Genomic DNA, 19,039 nt, shown 5'->3' with positions numbered 1-19,039 from the left:
CAGACAGACCACGGATCATCACAGCTGGCATCTGAACAGTGCTGTGCAGTTAATAATGATTCACAACCACTGCTCCCAATCTCGCCGGCATTTGCCTCCGTTAGGACAGAGCACAAATGTGCTTGCAATTAGAAAGGAAGGAAGAATGTAACAGAAATGCTGGTTCTTTTTAAACAAGTAAGTGTAATTTTTCATGTAGACTTGGGACTGTGCCCGCAAGTAATTTGCTTTTGTCAAATGGAACATGAAAACCACGCACCCAGTCCTGCAAATGATTACTCAAAGCACAGCCTCTGCTAGCACAAATGCTGGCACTGGAGTCAAGAGCAGTCTGGTGTGGGTAAGGATTACTCGTATGAGGAAGGGCTTTCGGGATTGGCCCCAAGAGAGGTATGTGAATACTCCTTCATGGGACATCAGCTTCAGGGAACTCAAAATAGGTTAATTCCATGCCTGATTCATTCCATGCACCATTTAACGAGAGCCTCTGGAATTGTGCAGTCAGTAATGAACTGCCAAGAACCAAAAGTAATCACTGCTGCAATTATTAAAATTTACACTTGGATTCTGTTACCTTTGCAGCAAGTATGGGTCTTGAATTAAGTGGTCCAGAAATCCAAGGACTTCCCACAAAGAGCAGTCCTTTCAAAACCACAATTATTTTACTTGCTTATTGCCCAAATTATTGCACAAAAGGGCTGTTATGCTGGTTTGTTTTCCTTTCATTTTTTAACGGGGTCTTTGCACACTGGAGATGCATGAAAAGGCTGCTATATCAGTAGTAATTATGGGCTAATAGGTCATGTAGAGGCTTCTTTTTTGTTCTAATCCTAGTGGGTCTGGGCATTCCTCTCGATCTGAAAACAACTTCACATTTTCTCTTAGGGAAATACTATACACTGCTCTATAACCTTTGTGTTCTTACACTGTGCCTGAGTCATGCAAGGTGTGATGACATCCTTTTTGGGTAGTCCTGTATTTCCATTGCCAGTCATGAAAACCTACAGCAACTTCGGCCGTAAAGTGCTGAGCTTTCTGGCCCCGATCCAGGAAAGCACTTGAGTACAGGCTTAACTTTGCACATGCATCTCATTGGAGTTGATGAGACTGCTCATTAGATGCTTTCAGATAAGCTGAGTCTGATGGGCTTCACACTAGGATACTTAAAAATCTAGAAGAAAAAACATGAGCTCTGCTTGTAGCTTTAGAAACAGGGACATTTTCAAAATAGCGGCAAATGGGGGTAGCTGGTGCCGGTTATATGTAAACCATCATCTCAACTTCAGCTCTTACAGAACTCTAGATTCATCTTACAAAATGACTTGTTTTGCAGACTACAGAAAAAGCAGAAGTTCGGGAAAGTATCAGTGTGGTTTTGTCAGGAACACCTGATTTGCAGTGGTTCTGCAGGAAATGCTCAGGGGATGACACTGGCTTAGAAACAATGTGAGTCAACAATGCTACGGCAGAAAAAGCAAAACATACCTTACTGAGTTTTGCAAATAAGAGTATATGCGTGGGGAGACAGCTGAAGTGATCTGACCATTCCCCTTGCTAGGCCAGTGTGGCTGATTTTAGGCATCTTGGTGTAGGAGTTAGAAGAAAATGATAAAATCTTAGAAAAAAATTACTTGGGAGAAAGGGCTGAAAGGATTTGTGTTATTTTTGCTGGGGGTAGTTTGAGGGAAATTCTGGTACGAATTATATGGGGCAGAGACAGGACAAGAGTTGGAATAATGACACTGAATATTCAGATTAGACATTAGGAAGAATATTCTAGTACTAAAACTAGCAGAGGAGTCTCAGAAGACTGTGGTGCAGTTTTTTGGCGTAGGTTATGTAAAACACCTGCCAGGGATACTCTAGGTAGAGCTGTTCCTGCCCTGAGACTGAGTGGCAGAACAAGTTCTGAGGTCCCTTCCAGCCACACCTTGCTTTGGCACTGTGAATTTCTAGGTCTGTGCACTGACACAACAATGTGTCTCAACTACTGCGTCTGTGTATTATTCTCTGTGTGTCACACATGCAGCCTTTTACAGGACTGAGGCCCCAGACCAACAAAGGGCTCAAATATGAATCCTACAGAAAAATATCTCCTTTTAACTTTTTGAGTCAAGTATGTGTTGAGACTTTGCTGTACTGGAAGTTTAGGGGCAGGTTATTAAGATTTCAAATGTACCTAAAGATGATGCTACTATACATGCAGTTTAAATTGAGCATATTTCAATTTCTCTTAAGAGCAGGGACAAGAATACAGATGTGTGCAACTCTATCTGCTTTGAAATATGCTCTCTTTAGCCTGTTTGACTGTTGGGAGACCCATTCATAAACACCTTTTGAAGGGGGTGAGCTGCCTGCAGAAAGGGAACATACCAGTGGAATCATGAAGCAGCAAAGAATGGCAGAAAACACCAAGGCTGTTTCAGAACTTCAGGATTTAGGGTTGGACCTGCAATCTCCTGAGTTTCTATGGCAAAGATAGAGGAAAGTGTGGTTAAAACATCAGAGAATTCCTTGTCTCTCTGAAGTGCTCTAAGACATGATTGATCCTCTATGAGGAATTTGAAATTATAGATTTTCCCACTGCTATTTGTTCAGGTGGCAGTAGCAACTTTGTTATCCAGCCACAGCTGGATGGATAAAGTACAGCATGTATGTACAGTTGAGTATTAATTAATAAATTCTTTTTGTTTAAAACTCCTATAATTGCACACTTTAAATAGCAAATATTTGTAATGAGACATTTAGAAAAGGAGAAAGTGGAATTTGTGTGTTGTTTCAGTTATATATTAGGCAAAATATGACCATATAACAAGTAAGGTAAGTTAATAAGCAAAATGTTGCAAATATCCCCCAATACAAAAGTCTAATGGTTTTGGTATTTCTAGCCCCATGAGCATATTGTTCATAACATTCTGTTTAAAATAATTTGCATGAAGTATATATACTCTCAAAGTAGATATTACCATGAGAGAATTCAGTTTGATTTTCAAACATTCTGATATAAAAGCATCCTTTGAGAAAACAAAGTTCATTTCACACAATACTGCACTTCTGGTTCAGTAGTAAGGGTTCAGTTCAGAAAACTGAGCAGCTGCTGCTACCTGAGCCCCTGTCTGCCTGCCTAGGGCTCTGACCACCAATTCTGGTCTGCCTACAGGATGAGAATAACATAAAGCATAACATGCAGCCAGTGCATTAGTCCATTGTCTAAAAATTATGCTGGTTTGTTGTTTTTGTTTTCCCAGATTTTCAGACTGCACATCCTTAGGACAAGAGCACTGGTCTGTCCCCCCAGCTAATTTTCTTAAGGTCTACTGACTGCACTGGATTTTTCTTTTTTTTTGGCTAGCTTTGCTCAAGTGAAAAAAAAAGTTGGAAAATCTCATTTTTAAAAGAAAATATGATAAAGACTTCAGCATCCGTGGCTTTATAAAACTTGAGCTGCTTTGTTTGGTGAGCTGGAATTGTTATTTCTGGGGATGGAGGTGCATTTCATGCATGCGTCATGTCATTCTGCCCTTGTGCAGAATTATCGCTTCCCTTTGGACCCAGGCTGAAGGACAGCTCTTCTGAAGGGAGACAGCGTTTGTTTTGTTGTCTGGGTTTCCTTCTGGAGAGAGTAAAGTTTTAAGAACTTGAGAGAAAAAAAACCTTTTTGATATTTATGAGCATGTGGGCCTTAGATTAAAAGATGTCCAATGATTTGAGGGGATGCTGGACAAATCTCTATGTGAAGAGCATAAGAGCTTCCCCCTTGGCAAAGATAGGAAGAGATTAATAATTTTTAGGTGCTTTAGCTGATGCCATATACCTAGCCAGATGATTTTTGTTGTCACTTTTATTTTAGTTTGTATCCATACCAACTCTATTTTGTACATTCAATAGGTGTATTGGCTGCAGATACAGAACAAGTTGCTTATTGCTGCCACAAATCCTTATTTACTGGCTGGGCTTTGTCATGAGAGTGCTCTGCAGTATCTTGCCTATGAAAACAAATTGTTAGGAGAGTTCTGAAAGACTGTTTTGTTCCCAGTTTTCTATTACAAGACAGGATCAAACTACATTGTGACTTTCTCTTGACTGACATAGGAAATGCAATATATTTATTACATGAATTTAACCAAAAAAGATTGTTCTTACCCCTGTTAGAACCTGGTGTATTGCTTGCTTATTTGGACCAACATGTTCTGTTTTTAAAAGATTTTTTGTGAAGACTGCATTCCGTATATGCAGTAGGTTGCAACAGATGTGCATCTTCAGAACATATTTCAGGCAGTGCTTTATTGTTAATATTATAAGAAGCCTATATGTTAAACAGACAGAAATAACTTCTATTGTGTATTACTGACATGCAGCAGAAAACACATGGGCATTATGTCTCCATTTATTGTTTACCTACTGAAGCTGCTTCCTAACACCTCTATACACTATTACAACCAAATTTTGTGTATGAGGCTGTGCTTGAAAGACTGAGAGCAGTTTTGTCAATGGGGTTTGTTGTATGCAAGTAAGATGACCTAAGGACCAAATCCAGCTGGGCTGCTGCTGTGCAGGATACAGACTGGTCTTTATGTTGTTAATCTGCTAACTCAGGGCCCAGGGATATTTGATTTTGGATTTCTGGTGTAGTATTACCTGGTACAAGTGGCACTAAAGAACTAAACATTAAGTTACATGACATGAAATTTCCTGTTATGAATATGAAGAACGTGAAGCATTGCATTTGACTGGGCAAAAAAGTATTTTTTTCACATTGATTCCAAGAAAGATTCTACATATAAAATTCAGTTCATTCCCTTTATCTGGAGAAGACATGTTGCCAGTGTAATATATTTTAATTCTTTTCATTACGTGTCACAGGAAATTATTTTAATAATTCCTTCCTTAGAAAATATTCTCAGAAATACAAGTCTTTCTGTGAAATAGATTTGATGTTGTTGTGGCCCTACAGCTTCCACTTTGTATAAATATTCAGAAGCTGTACTAGCCATGACATGAACTTGGGAAGATGAGGTTATACACCACAGCTTCTAATTGCTTCAGACAAATTAATTTCCAGTAATGTTCTGTGTCTTAACAATGAAATATTTGAAATTTGGGCTGCCAGTTCAAAGAGGAATCAATCAATAAAGAAACAAAAGTAATTGTGAAAGTGAAAAATTAAATCTAAATCTCAAATTAAAATTAGTGGATGTTCTCAGATTTTCTAAGAGTTTATAAGAAAAAAAAATTTATAAAGCAATTTATAAACAATATGAGTAATGAATCCATTTGAGATTTTGTTGACTGACAAATATTTAATGATCACAAGGGGTGGTGCTGTGAAGAATGTATTTTTCTTATATCTGTATGTAATTTGGTTGCCCTACAAGCCATCCCTTTCTCTTGCCCCTCCCTGCTGGTTTTCATGAATCTGAATTCTATATTGGTATAGTGTTGTTGCTTGAGTTTTACCCTTGACAACAAGGCTGTCACTGACTAGCAAGTGAAAATCTGGCCATTAACAAACAAACCTGTGAGATTTATAATCATAGCACAGATATCTTCTTAAATATGTACAAAATAACTTGGGAGATGTTGCCCTCTCAAAAATTCTTCTTAGAAAGCTGGTAATTCTGTATTATTTGGACCTCTACATGAAACTCCTGAGAGTTAATATTTCCAGTCATTCTAAAAGCTTCACTCGAAGTTGCTGTCTGTACATTCATTCCTAAATTAATTAATCTCAAAATTACAGCAAATGTCTGATTTCACATTAACCATATCCAATTACTGCCTAAGTCAACACTGAATCAGACTCAGCTAGCTCATTCTCAGGCCCTTAATGACTTGCCTGGATCCAATTTTGAGCTAAAATATAAAAGGAGCCCAGAATTCAGATCTTCTGGGTGCTGCCAACTCTGATGGAAGAAACAGATAAGTCAAAGCCTTAGAAGGACATTACAGGAGAAGCTGAAGACCTGGGACTCTCAGGAAGCAAAGAGCTGCAGACATCAGCAGTGTATTTTACCATCAGGGAGGAACTGTTGCAAGACCAGCAATGCCAGACAGGTGACAAAGGGTATATAATCAGACAAAGGATGGGGATGGGTAAGGGAGTTGGTTCTGAAGACTGATTTTTTAGGGGTCATAACATCTAATTTAGTTGGGAATTTTTTACTGATCATAACACACATATCTAATTTAGTTGGCAATACTAATTAACATTTCCCCCACCAGAAATAAAAGCTGCTGACACCATGCAGGGACAGCAGCTGCACTCCTGGTGCACTGCCACAGGTGGAGGTGCCCCAGGTTTGCCACCTCCGTGCAGGTGAGCCCTTTGGCTCCATGCTCCTCCCCAGCTTGGGAAGATGAAGCCCCTCGCTGAGCATGGGGTTGTCAGGGAAAGTCATCCCCTTTTTTCCCAAGTGACAAATGTGCTTGTCTTCTTGGGTGCCACGTGACAAGACAGTAGTAACCGTGCTTCAGAGCAGATGAAGGCACAACCATTCATGATTTTCCATTTTTTGTCACATTAATCTGAGGGTGGGGGGAAGTAGGGCAGAGAAAAGGCTTTGAATCCAGACAGACATGTGTGTTTTAAATTATGTTTTGTGAATTGAAGCAAGGCAGATGCTTCCAACAAGCACACATTTTGCTACTGTTTGCAAAGCAGACGCACACTGGCACATGGTTGTAGGACATGAATTATACTTCTGTGCTTCTGATTTGTAACCACACCTGTATACCCTTAGAAATGCTAATAGAAAAAATACGAATTTAGGCACAAAGGAGAATCTAATAAGAGGAACATTTGAATGGGTAAGGAAATGTCTATTCCTCCCCATACCCACTCCCCCTACCCCCCCCAGTCATTAGGACTGGAGGAACATGCTTATAGTAATTAGGTAAGATTGATTTAGAGGCTGAACACCACCCACAATTTGTGTAGTCTGGGGTCAGGCAGGCAGCTGCAGAAACCGCTCAGCTAATTATGAGAATTCACTGTTCGTTAATAGAATCTCTCTCCACAAACAGCAGCTGTGTGTTTGCTCACGCAGATTATTAATTCTGGCCTTGCCTCAGCTGCAAGTTTCTGCTGCGTCGAAAGGAATCCTCTGATAGAAGTGTCAGTTATCACCCAAGCGATGCCAGGGGAGAAAGGAAAGGCAGAAAGAAAGGAGAATATCTTCTAATCACAGGTGGATAAAGATTTTTTTGCAGATAGCTTCCTTTTCTGCCTCTTACTCCCAAACAATTAAATGACAGTTTTGGAACTCATTAATCTGTAGGCAACCTGGCGAGATCTAATTTATACCTGTCAGGAGCAATGGGCAGCAGCTAATAGGAAAATAATTGCAACGTAAGTCTACTTTCTCACTTGATAGTATGCTTGCTTTTAAGGACAAATCTTTGGTAATGTGCATCAGAACATTATAGAATATATTGTCTGCATCAGTTCTATGCCTATGTGTATCCTCCTAGTTGTACCATGGTTGTTTTTTTTTTTTTAACTGCATATTTGTATTTTTCTGCAAAAATTGGACAGAAACAACTTTAAAAAATGTGGCACATTATTATTTACAGATATAAGCTTCTGCTTCATACTAAATGAGAAAACAACATCAGCTTTGTATGTAAGGTGCCATATCTTGCTACATAGCTAGGTTTTATAATATGCATATCAATTATTTGCTGGAAAATCAAGACTCAAATAAATCTTGGCTCGGTCAAAGTAAAAGCCAAGACTCATACTCATGTTAATAAGCAGCAATGATTTCTAAGTTCTTAGATTTGATAGCCTTATAGAATATTAGGGCTTCGGGGAGAGCTGAGTTTCCTCTCTGTATTGTATCACTCTCACAGGACAAACTATCTGGTATTCAGGTAAGGTCCCATCCTGCAAAATTCAGAAATATTCTCAAGAATGTTGACATATCTGTGAACAGAAGGTTCCTGTTGTGAAAGATAAAACATCCATATTGTGCATTTGGATGGAGATGTGTGGGAAGCGTGCAGAATATCCCCATCTGCAAAGTAAAGGGGAGCAAAGCCCCACCTTAACATCATATTGCCTTGTGAATATGTGTACTTGTCACCTTTGCTTAGACCATTGAATTAGGCCAAGAGAAGAAGATCTTTGCAATGCTGCCGAGCTCAGTTTAATGGTAAGTGAGCATCAGTGTGGGGAAACACAAGTGATGCAATGATTTAATAAGATCTGTATTCTTGTAATAAATGTAGAGTACTGTTGGCTGCTGGAAAATAAAGCTGTTGGGTTTGTGGCAGGCAAACCAGACCCAGTTAATCCCCTAGTGTATCTGTTTATTTCAACACTGCTGCAAAGTTGCCCCAAATACAAATGTGGTCCAGCATGTTTTTCTGTTTTAAATGTTAGCAGACAGCATGGGTCAGTGGACCGTGGTGTAAGATGTAAAGCCCTCTAACAAATGCATTTGATAAAATTGCTTTTTTTCCTACAAAAGTGAAATGGAAAGAATCCTATGTGTAAACAGATTGAAGTTTGATTTTGGGGTTTTTGCTAGTTCGGGGCTTTTTCACTGAAATAAATATTTCAATATTTGATTTAAGGCTTTTTGAGACTCCCTTACAGTGTTTTGTGAAAGCAAACAAAAATGTTCATGTTCACTCATCTTTTTTCATTAAGGAGAGCATCATTTTTTGCCAGCACTGTCTCCCAGAGTCCTAAATCTGTAATTTTTCAAATACAAACACAGCCTAAATTGCCAATTAAATTATTCCAACTTCCACTGAAATCCCTAATATAACTGTTTCATGATAGGTCTTGCAGCTACATGCAGGCAATTGCACAAGGAAACACCAAATCTTTTTAGACACCTTCAGCATCAGTACAAACCTGGTCCTTATTAGCAAAGACCTATTAACAGAGAAGGTTACAATAACTTTTTCATTAGAAATTACCTTGTCATATTATTCAACTTTCACTAGTTTCCACATTTAAACCATTCTTCCTCACCTTCTATAGTAAAAGGTACTGATACTCCACTAATAGGAAAGAGGCATCAATCCTATGAAAGACAAGCTGTAATTAATTTTCTGCATCACTGCGATTACTGTTGGTAAGTATTCAGGGATCAGTAATGACCACTGTGGACTTGTGAAAGTAATTTGTATGAGGAAAGGAATAGATTTGATAAAACTGGAATAGATTTGAATGATTTTTCTATTACTGAATGTTTGCCATTCATGTTATACTACGAACACTTCCTTAGGAGATTTGCAGGCATATAAAATGTCTGAATTAATTCTGACTGTGAATTTAAAGTGTGTCAGAACACCTATGCTCTGGGATAAATCATGGGTTTGGCTAACAAACTCATTTAGTTACATTAAGGCAGGAAAAGAGAATGTGGGATTTGAACAAGTATAAGCCAACCGAAAAAAAAGCCAGCAGATTTTCTGATTTTTTTTTTCCTTGCATTGAGATAAACTACAAAATTAAATTGGATTTTTGAAATTATTTGCAATTTGATTCTTAAGGTGAGGTCCACATGGCAACTAGTTTTGCATATTTAAGGGACTGGGGACATTGCATAGTTTAATCACTGAATCCTTACCATGAACTTGCAAGCAGAAGAACATTTAGAAGGGCATTTAGAGCTCTTTCTTCCAGAGTTTGTTCTTGCAGTCGTTTGTGCTCTTGTTTACTTTCCCTCCCCAACCATTTCTTCTTTCTCCTTGCATATATGTCTTTCCATACAACTCTCCATATTTCCCTTTAGAGTCCAACTTGCTAATGAATTAAACACCTTGTTTTCCTACATTTAGCCAAGCTACTCAATGCACAATGGCAGGTTTTAAAAGATTTCTAAGCAAGTGTTTACAGTTGCACTGAGCTGGAGTGGGAACTACTTTGAGTTGTTTGGCAGAGGGAGCAGGTAACCAAGGGTTCCTCTTTCAACTCACTTCTCTGTGACTTTGTAGTAAAGAGTTTAATGGCTTCTTTTTTCTACAGCCTTGGAATGTTCCGACAAGATGTCACCGAGTTTTATTGTCATCACTCTCTTGTAGATGGTCAGGGACTTGAACTGGCTGCTATCAAATGGCTTACAGTTTCTATGCCAGCTTCTAAACACTGAAATATCTGTTTGTGCAATAGTTACTGTATATCACTAACACATAGCTTGAAACCTATGTGAGCTATTTTCCCCAACAGGAACTTATGTAAATCAGTTCATGGGCACGTCATACTTTCAGCTGTAATAAAAAGGAAATAAATAATGCTGAATTATGATGTTCTGTTTTCCTAATATATTAAGATTTTTATCAAGTGCACAAGACTGAAAAGTTCTCAGAAAACCTAAGCCTTTGTGTCATTAGCATGCTATGCAATTTCAGCATAATTCACTCCTATTGGAAAAATGTTGAGAAATACAAACTATGTCTACCACTTCATCATGAAACCCTTCTCTAATTCTATTGTAGTTCTGTTGCAACTTTGTCAAAGTTACTCCTCCCCTTAGTTTCATTTACACTTACAAGGACTTTTACTTAGTGTGGATTTTCTAACACCAACATTTGTTGTTTGTGCATCAGGTTGCCAAGCCCTTTATATAATGGGAATAATTTCAAGATTATACTGATATCCCAAATAAATTATTTAATATATTTATTGAAAAAAAAAGAGTAAAGGAACTCTTCTGGGTAATTGGTGTGCAGTAAGCCTCAGTACCAGTTGTATATTCATTTTTCTCCAATGTATGCAATTATCCACTCAGCCTGTATCCATTAATATTATTTTTCTTCCTAAACTGGAAGTATATAAAGCCATTAGAAAATAATCCTAAGAATTCTATTTGCTGAATAAATTTTAATTTGCATGGCACCAGGAATTTTTTATTAATGGGAAATAAATTATTGCAATCTTATGGAAGGCGACAAGTTAATAGCTTTGTGAAAAGTAATGGAGAGAAAATGATCTTGAAAAGGTCAGGTCTCCTGTCACAATGTCTTTATGCACAATTAAAACAAGTCAAGAAAGTGGCTATATAATCAGGACCATGAATATGCATTATATCCTAATGAGAGTATGAAGATAGAGATAGGTTAGTGCTAAAGTCATGGTGAGGTGGTGACATAAAAATGGTAATTTGTGATGTAGTATTTAACTACGTGCTTCTGTTTCTTTGGGAGAATTAACTCGTTGCTACCTGGCTATTCATTATTTTACCTTCACCAGTATACTAAGTGAAAAGAGATTTCTCTGCAGGAGCACTCATACACACAGAATGTGTTTTACTCTTCTGTAAAAAATGCTCCCCATAGTTATGTAAATCACAAAATCTCTCTCTTCTATCACTGCAGGAGGACTTCACAAATGTTAGTTACTGTTACATTTCTAATTATAGAAGTTGAAAGGCATTTTCACAATACATAGCAGATTTAATATGTCATGTCTCAACCTTTCTAAAAGTGTTTTATTTCTTGAGGTGCTCCTGTGCCAGGGAAGAATCCTCTTCAAGGTGGGAGGTGTTGTCATCCTCCATTCCTCTGGCATTATCCCTTCACAGAGGAAGAAGTTCTGCCCTTCCATGTGCCTGTTTTGTGTTGCTCCCCCCTACTCCTTCTCAAACAGGAGAGATGGGACTTTTCAAAAGTAAAAGAGGAAGGTCACACCCTTGTATGTGACTACATTAGTTACTGCTAGGAAATCTTTTTTGAAATATGTTTGCCTAGAAATAATCATCTACAAGAAGAAATTAACTTAGCTTCTTAAGCACTGAATTTCCTCCTGGTAGTGGAGGTTTCAGTGGTCCCAGTGCTGCTAATGGGTGCTCTTGAGTCTTGGAAATTATTCTACATTGTAATTGAAAATCAGTAAGAACATTCTGATTCAGTGGTCATTTAATAAAATATAATGGTCACTGAACAATGATTTTGATTAGCTAATGGCAATTTAAAGGTTTACAACATCTCTCACAGCATTGCTTATTTGGGTATGCTATTACAAGTTACTCCCTAAGAGCTTGGTTTATGCTCAAAAATAGGAATAACTAGGAGGAGAAGCAGATGCAGCTGGCATCCTATAATGCTCTGTTTGGGTGGCAGAGTCGTATTCAGCCCATGCTGATTAGATTTCCATAGATGGGCATTCAGCCTGTAACTCTTTCCATGTATTGGCTCACTTAGTCTATACTTTTCTTGTTTGCTGCTTGTTCCTTTGCCCACTACACTATCGGTTTCTTAACTGTATTATTACTAGATTTTGTACATAAGAATAGAATTAGGTGCTTTTATAATGAGATACTTGTCAGGATTTTTTATGGTTTTGGTGTTAAGAGATTAAGTTGAAAACTTACTCAATGAGCAGAGAATAGGCTCCATATAAAATTACACTTTCATGTCTTGTCTGGTTACCAGGGTTCTGTGAATTAAGGAGCCCTGAGCAGGCTTCCCCATCTTCCAGTTGCCAGCTGTCCTGTCAGTAAGGAACCAGCCAGGATACTCCTTATCAGGAACCAACAACATTGAATCAGCTATTTGTTCCCAGAGAAGATGTAATACAGTAGCCACAGTTACCTCCCACCACAACTATGAGGGAGTTACTTCCCTGGGATCAGACCTTGCATATTTGTGGATATGTAAAAAGCTGAGGCAGAAGGGCAGGGTTGTAAACAAAGTCCCTGTAGCGCTGGTGGTTTGTCACTGTGAGCCCTCAGACATTTTGCTGACAATACAGCTGTGTATTTCTGCTTTGATGTTATCCCATAACTGTGTGGTTGGTCATGGTGGCTGTCTCAGTCTCAGTCCGTGACACCAGACCTGTTTGCAGCATCCAGGCTTTTAGGTCTCCAGACAGGTACATGGAGCATGAGCTGCCATTTTAAAGTGTGCTTTGAAGGCAGAGGGCAGTGCTCCTAATGACCAAACAATGAGTCCAGGAAACTGGTAAAAGTGAAGTGCACACACCTGCAGAGTGAACAGTGTATACCTGGCTCAGCACTCTTCTGGGGATCTGTGCAGGTATCTGAGGCCCATCTCCAGCCTCAGAAGGGCTTTCCATGGTGGAATGGATCTTCATGGTACAAATTAGCTGCAGAGGTCTGAGTAAATCTTCAAGTCGTGGATTCTGATCATTTTACCCAGGTTTGGAAATAAAGCTTTTGCAGTCAGGGAAGCAGGTTTCTATAAATCGGGGTAGGAGCCAGACAGAAGGTGTCTTGCAGACTCTTGACCCAGGCTGCTGCGGATGCAGGCACGCAGGGCACTGTGGGTGGCTCAGTACCTTGTGCGTGCCAGCATTCTGCTCACTAATTGTCATGGGCAACGGGGCAGAAGTGCCTCCACTTTCTCTGTCTTCAACACTCCTTGTCTTTGACTCAGGTTACTGATATGCTTCACTAGGTGGAAGGGATGGAATGGCAGCTTACCCTGCCAGCCCCTTCCTCCCTGGAGCAGAGCAGGGCACTCACTGCATCCCTGTCACATTATCCCCAGCTCGAAAACCAAGTTGGAGCACTAAGATATGATGATAGATTTTCTGAACATCAACCACTCACTTGAGTAGTGAATCCAAATTTGCTTGGAGACGTCTCTATATGAAATGGTATATAAATATGCTGATGAAGGTCCGCTGTATTTCTCATTTTCTAATGGCTCTGTATGTTTGGTTTATGTGCTGTTGAAATACTTGAATGGTATTTCCAGGTACCTCAGTTTTACTGTGGGGAAACAGAATTCTCATCAAGTGATGCTGACGGGAAGAAATCATCTACCTCATTCACAATGCTGGTTTTGAAATTAACTGAGGTGACTCAGAGGGGAAAAAAAGTTTAAATTAATAGTTCAAGGAAAACTTTCTGGTTTAGTAAAGTTATAGTAGAAAAAATGAGGAGAATATGCATATAGAATGCCACAAAATAGGTGGTTTTTTTTTTCTTTGCAGTTATGATGGCTTTCCCTCATATTAAATCTCATTTTGAAATTTTGCCATTCTAAGAGGAAGAAGTGATAGAAAGAATCCAGAAGTCAGTGAATATCTCTAAAAGGGTGGAGAGTCTTCTGTAAACACCAGGTTTGTTGCTGCTGCTGTGAGTGGTAGAAACAGCAGTAACATGCAATGCTTGAACAGCATTGCACACTCAGGTCTCAGGAGATGTACAAAAAGGGTTCTGAGCAACATGCAGAAAACAAATGAATTAAAAAAGACAAATAAAATGCTCTGAGGAGTGAATTGAAAAGTAAAAAGTAAATTAAAATACCATTTTAACAAAAATTAGGAAAGATACAAAAAGTTGTAGAAAAAAAGCACTTTATCTAAACAAAAAAAGAAATTATTTATGCAATATATGTGCTGACCTTGTGCAACTGGTTGCCTCAGGATATTGTTTATCTTAAGAGTTTAGTAGGGTTTTTTAAAATTAAATTCAACCTCTATATAGGTAAAAGGGAACATGTGTCCCTTACACAGATAATAGAGAATCAGAAAAGAACTTTCCATTAGAGTATCTTCCACAAAACGATGCCAGCAACTGATGCCACAAGGAACATGACTGTGAGCGATTTCATGACATCAGCACGAATATTTCTGTACAAAAGAGCTGTTCCTCATTTCCTGCTCTCTCTTTTCATTTGCCAACCATCTCTCCTCAGCTTTTCTAGTACCTAATCCTCTGAGTTTTTGAATGTACATGAGGGGTATAAGGTGACCTGATAATACAGATGGGCTAGAAACCAGAACAAGGCTGGTGGCCAGTTATGTTGATAAAACAGCTTGCTCTATCTCTATTTCAGTTAACATTGAAATTCTGACATACTGCCCTGCAATTTCTACTCACCTTTTTTTTTGCTTCTTCCCCACATGCAAGAATAAAACAGCTGTCCTTAAATCATGTCTTTTCCCTCTAGATGAAAGCCTTTCATGTTGTTTCTAAAACTCTTCTCTCTCAAGGTGAATGTGTGCCAGTGAGGCAGAGTCAGAGGTAACACCACTATAGAGAAATTATTTTCAGGGATTTCAGCTGTCAAGAATGGTAACAACCCTCTGTGACACAGAAACACAGACTTTTTCTTTGGTATAAAACAAAGTGCAGATTTAATCCACACTAATCAATAGTTTAGATTTTTAGAGTTGGCTAAAATTTGTTAATATGCTCAACGATTTTCTTGTGTTGAAGTAATGAGAAATTCCAGGAAAATGCACTTAAGAAAATAGTATGCAAAAGGTGAGAAGGAAAGGGTGTGTGGGCGTGTGTGTGGGTGTGTGTATTATGTATATATATACGTATATTTATATATATATATATATATATATATATATACATACACATGTATTTATGTATATAAGTGTTTGAGAGTGAGAGACTGTATCTGTATATATATATATATATACAAATTTCCAATTCCTGATTCTTTCTGAGGAACTAATTTGGTCTAATAGATGAAGTGTTTGAAATCTGAAAACAATGTTTTGATGGTCAGAGCACCAAAAGGGGAAGATGTTAAATGTGGCTTATTAGCATTTTATGGAGAAAAAGAAATTCAGAATCCTCATGAGACCAATAGAGAGAGGGAAAAATACAGTACACATGTAAATTAACAGCCAGCAATCCTCGTACCCAAGGAAATATCCGCAGGACATCTTAAATCATCTAGAATTTGGGTATACTCATTAACCCATGGGAGTTAACCATCTGGCAAGTAGAATACAATGCCCTAACTAGTGTTGTTGTGTTGTTGTTTTATAAATCAGGCTGGATCCAACCTTGCTGCTTGCCTAATGGAAAGTATATTGTCATTAACATCATGTCCATTGCCAGATCACAATGCACAAAAATTATGTATAGCACAAACAAAGAAGTCATCCTAAAAGCAGTATTAGTGTCCATAGCTTTGATTGAAGATGTGATACAATAACTCTGCGTTTAAGTACACTCCTGTAAAGATTCCCCCTTTTAAAACATAATGACAGTATTTACCAGCACATATGCACAGATTTATGTCTGATGTCAAATACTGCAAATATAAAATAAATGCAAATGAAAGCCATACAATATCTTCTCTCTGTAGATTGGATTTTTTTGCTGAAAATAAACCATAGAGCAAACACAGTTAAATTAATTCATTTAAGTATTATAGCAATATTGACACAGAAAAATGCATTTATTAAACTTTATTGCCATTAAAGTCAATGATATTATTTGGACTTTGACTGACAGAAAAAAACAAATGTTTTACATTTATGTACGTGAGATATAAAGGCATAATTTTGAAAAAGGTTTGCTGGCACTTTTGAGCAGCTGAAAATCAAGCTGGGAGTGCCTATTCTCCTTTTCCATAAGCCATTACTGACTTGGAGGAAGCCAACTTGGTAGCAGATCTGAGACCTACTTCAAGCAAGCAAACAGTAACTGAAATAATGTTCCATTGTTCCCAAATTCCCTTTCAAAGAACTCAGAGAACTCAGGTGTAATTTGAGTTTGTGTGTACATGCATACATGGGTGTGTTCAAAGACACAGCAGAGTAGACAGCCCTGAAGAGGGGGAAAGTCCCCCAAGTCTCACTGTCTCCTTCTCTCCTGCTCCAGCAGTAGGGACTGAAGGCTGTGACGGGTTTTCAGCAGGAGGTGAAACAAGCCCAGTGGAGCAGGGTCTGCCCCAAGCACTGATGAACACTGCTGTGGCTTTGCTTGTCGTGCCCCATCTCATTCTGTGTTCACTTGGTGACACACAGGCATGGCACTACATGAGCTTCCTGGTCCCCTGTCCCAGAGTCTAAGAGGGGATGCAGATCTATCCAGACGGATGGACAAAAGGATAGATAAAAACAATAGGAAAGAATTTACTTGAATGATGCACTGTAAGCATAATACACCAACTGCCACAGGGGAAAGCTGAATACAGAAAGTGCTACGGTGAAAAATTAAGAACTTTGTCCCATGGCAAGTGTACGCAGCAGCTGCATAACTAGAATTTCATTTCTGACACTGTCTGTAGTCTTGATTGCATTAAATTTATTTTTAAAGACTTATTCAATTTCCCCTTTCCCCATTTCCTTTCCCTTGTGATGTTGCCACTCTATTAATAGTCTCCCTAGTGAGATCCTAGGGCAAGTGAAGAAAAGTATTGAGCCAGATCCTCATTGGTATAAATTAATACAATTCCAACTGACCTCAAGTTATTCCACTGGAGTATCCCAGTGTATCTAATTATGAAGATAGGTTAACTTTAACTAAGCAGCAAATATATTACCCAAATTGGAATTTATCCAGGATGTGATTTTGGATAGTTAAGTCATTAATAAATCTACACTGTATCTTCTGTTTAAAATTTATTTTCTAAAATAAAAATCCCACTTTATCAGCAAAGTAGCGCATTCAATAGGAATATCTGTTGGAGCACAATGCAAGGACACATGATTACTGTTAATTGAGGTAATAGATGCACCTTGGAAAATCCTGAAAACTTTCTGTTCAAGTATTGCTGTAGCATTTCCTAATTTACACAGTTAATGCAGAAATTGCAAGCTCCTCACAAACTGATTAAAAGCAAGCAAGAGCAAACTGTCTGATTTAGTGAAGTGTGACTTGTCATACCATACAACTTAGTTGTTATAAAGCTATGTGCTTGCTAATAGGATCATCACTCCAAAGAGCACTTACTAGAAATCTCACTTTCCATATGTCAAAGCTGCAGTGCCTTTATCTCGCAAAGAGCTCCCTTACATACTTTACTTGTTTCGTAAATGTAGTTTTATGAACCCTCTTTAGTATCTGACACTAAGATCTCCAAACTCTGGAACACTCAGATGAAATACATTAGAGTTCATTTTTCAGAAGTCTTTATCAAAAGCTATTAGGAGGAGAATTAAAATTGCTAGTAGAGTTCACTGAGCTTTTAAGATTTGTCACTAATCTATTTGTGTAAAGAAGGATCTTGTAATATTCCCTGCCTGCACAAATATCAGTCTCCTGTTCTTATTTTAATCTGTAAAACATATGATTGAGAAGACAAATAGAAGCTGTAAAATGCAAAATCACTTTTCCAGTGAGTCTGTAAAATTAAAATCATTACAACATAAAATTGTTCTTAGGAAAATAGGTCCTAGGATTCAAATACCATAAAATATTAAGTGTATTCTTCCTTGCACAAAATGACAGGTCTAAGGTTTCCCTCAGACTTTGGATGTATCAAAGTCCTCATCCAATTCCCAAAGTACTATGAACTGGATACTTTTTGGGTGCCATCATTCTTACACTACCCATAGCTGTTTGTAGTTGATCTGGCGTACCTTCCTCGGAAGAGAAGATAATGCACCTACTCATCTCAGCACTGAGAAGGCAATGGTTCCTTCCAGCTGTGGTTCCCAGAGCAAATACTGAGCTCAGAATCACAAAATCACAGAATCAATTTGGCTGGAAAAGACCTCTGAGATTTTTGAGTCTGACCTTTGGCTCATCTCCACTTTGTCAACTAAACCACAGCACTAAGAGCCACATCCAGTCATTTCTTGAACCCCTCCAGGAACGGTGACTCCACCACCTCCCTGGACAATCCATTCCAATGTTTCACAACCCATTCCATGAAGAAATTCTTCCTAATGTCCCACCTGAACCTACCAGTGAGCAGCTTGGGTCCTGTCATGTTCTCGTTGCCTGGGAGAAGAGGCAGAACCCCCATCTTGCTCATCCTCCTTTCAGGTAGTTGTAGAGAGTGACACAGTTTCCCCTGAGCCTCCTTTTCTCCAGCTCAATCCACTGCAGGCTCTGATAAATGCAACAGGAAACACACCAGTTGGGAATGCAGCGCTCAGCACGGCTGTTTGTGAAAATCAACACTCTGGCCAAGATCATCAGTTCTTAGCTCGTGTGGTACTGACCAAGCTCAAACTTTTGTCAGGTTTGTTATCGTCATGGATGAATAAGATCAGCTTACAGGAGATGTCATTTCTGTAATCTCTACAATTAAGTCTGTGCACCAAGAGTGGCAGAAGTGGATGCACCTGAATCCCTCAAGGAAAAGAGCATGTCAAGTAAATGAATGAAGAAGACCAAGAAAAAGGTTTTTAGAAATC

Source organism: Onychostruthus taczanowskii, unplaced genomic scaffold, assembly GCF_017590055.1.
Source record: "Onychostruthus taczanowskii isolate IOZ18803 unplaced genomic scaffold, ASM1759005v1 scaffold4, whole genome shotgun sequence".
In the NCBI taxonomy this organism is placed as follows: Eukaryota; Metazoa; Chordata; class Aves; order Passeriformes; family Passeridae; genus Onychostruthus; species Onychostruthus taczanowskii.
Note: the sequence above shows the minus strand (reverse complement) of the source record.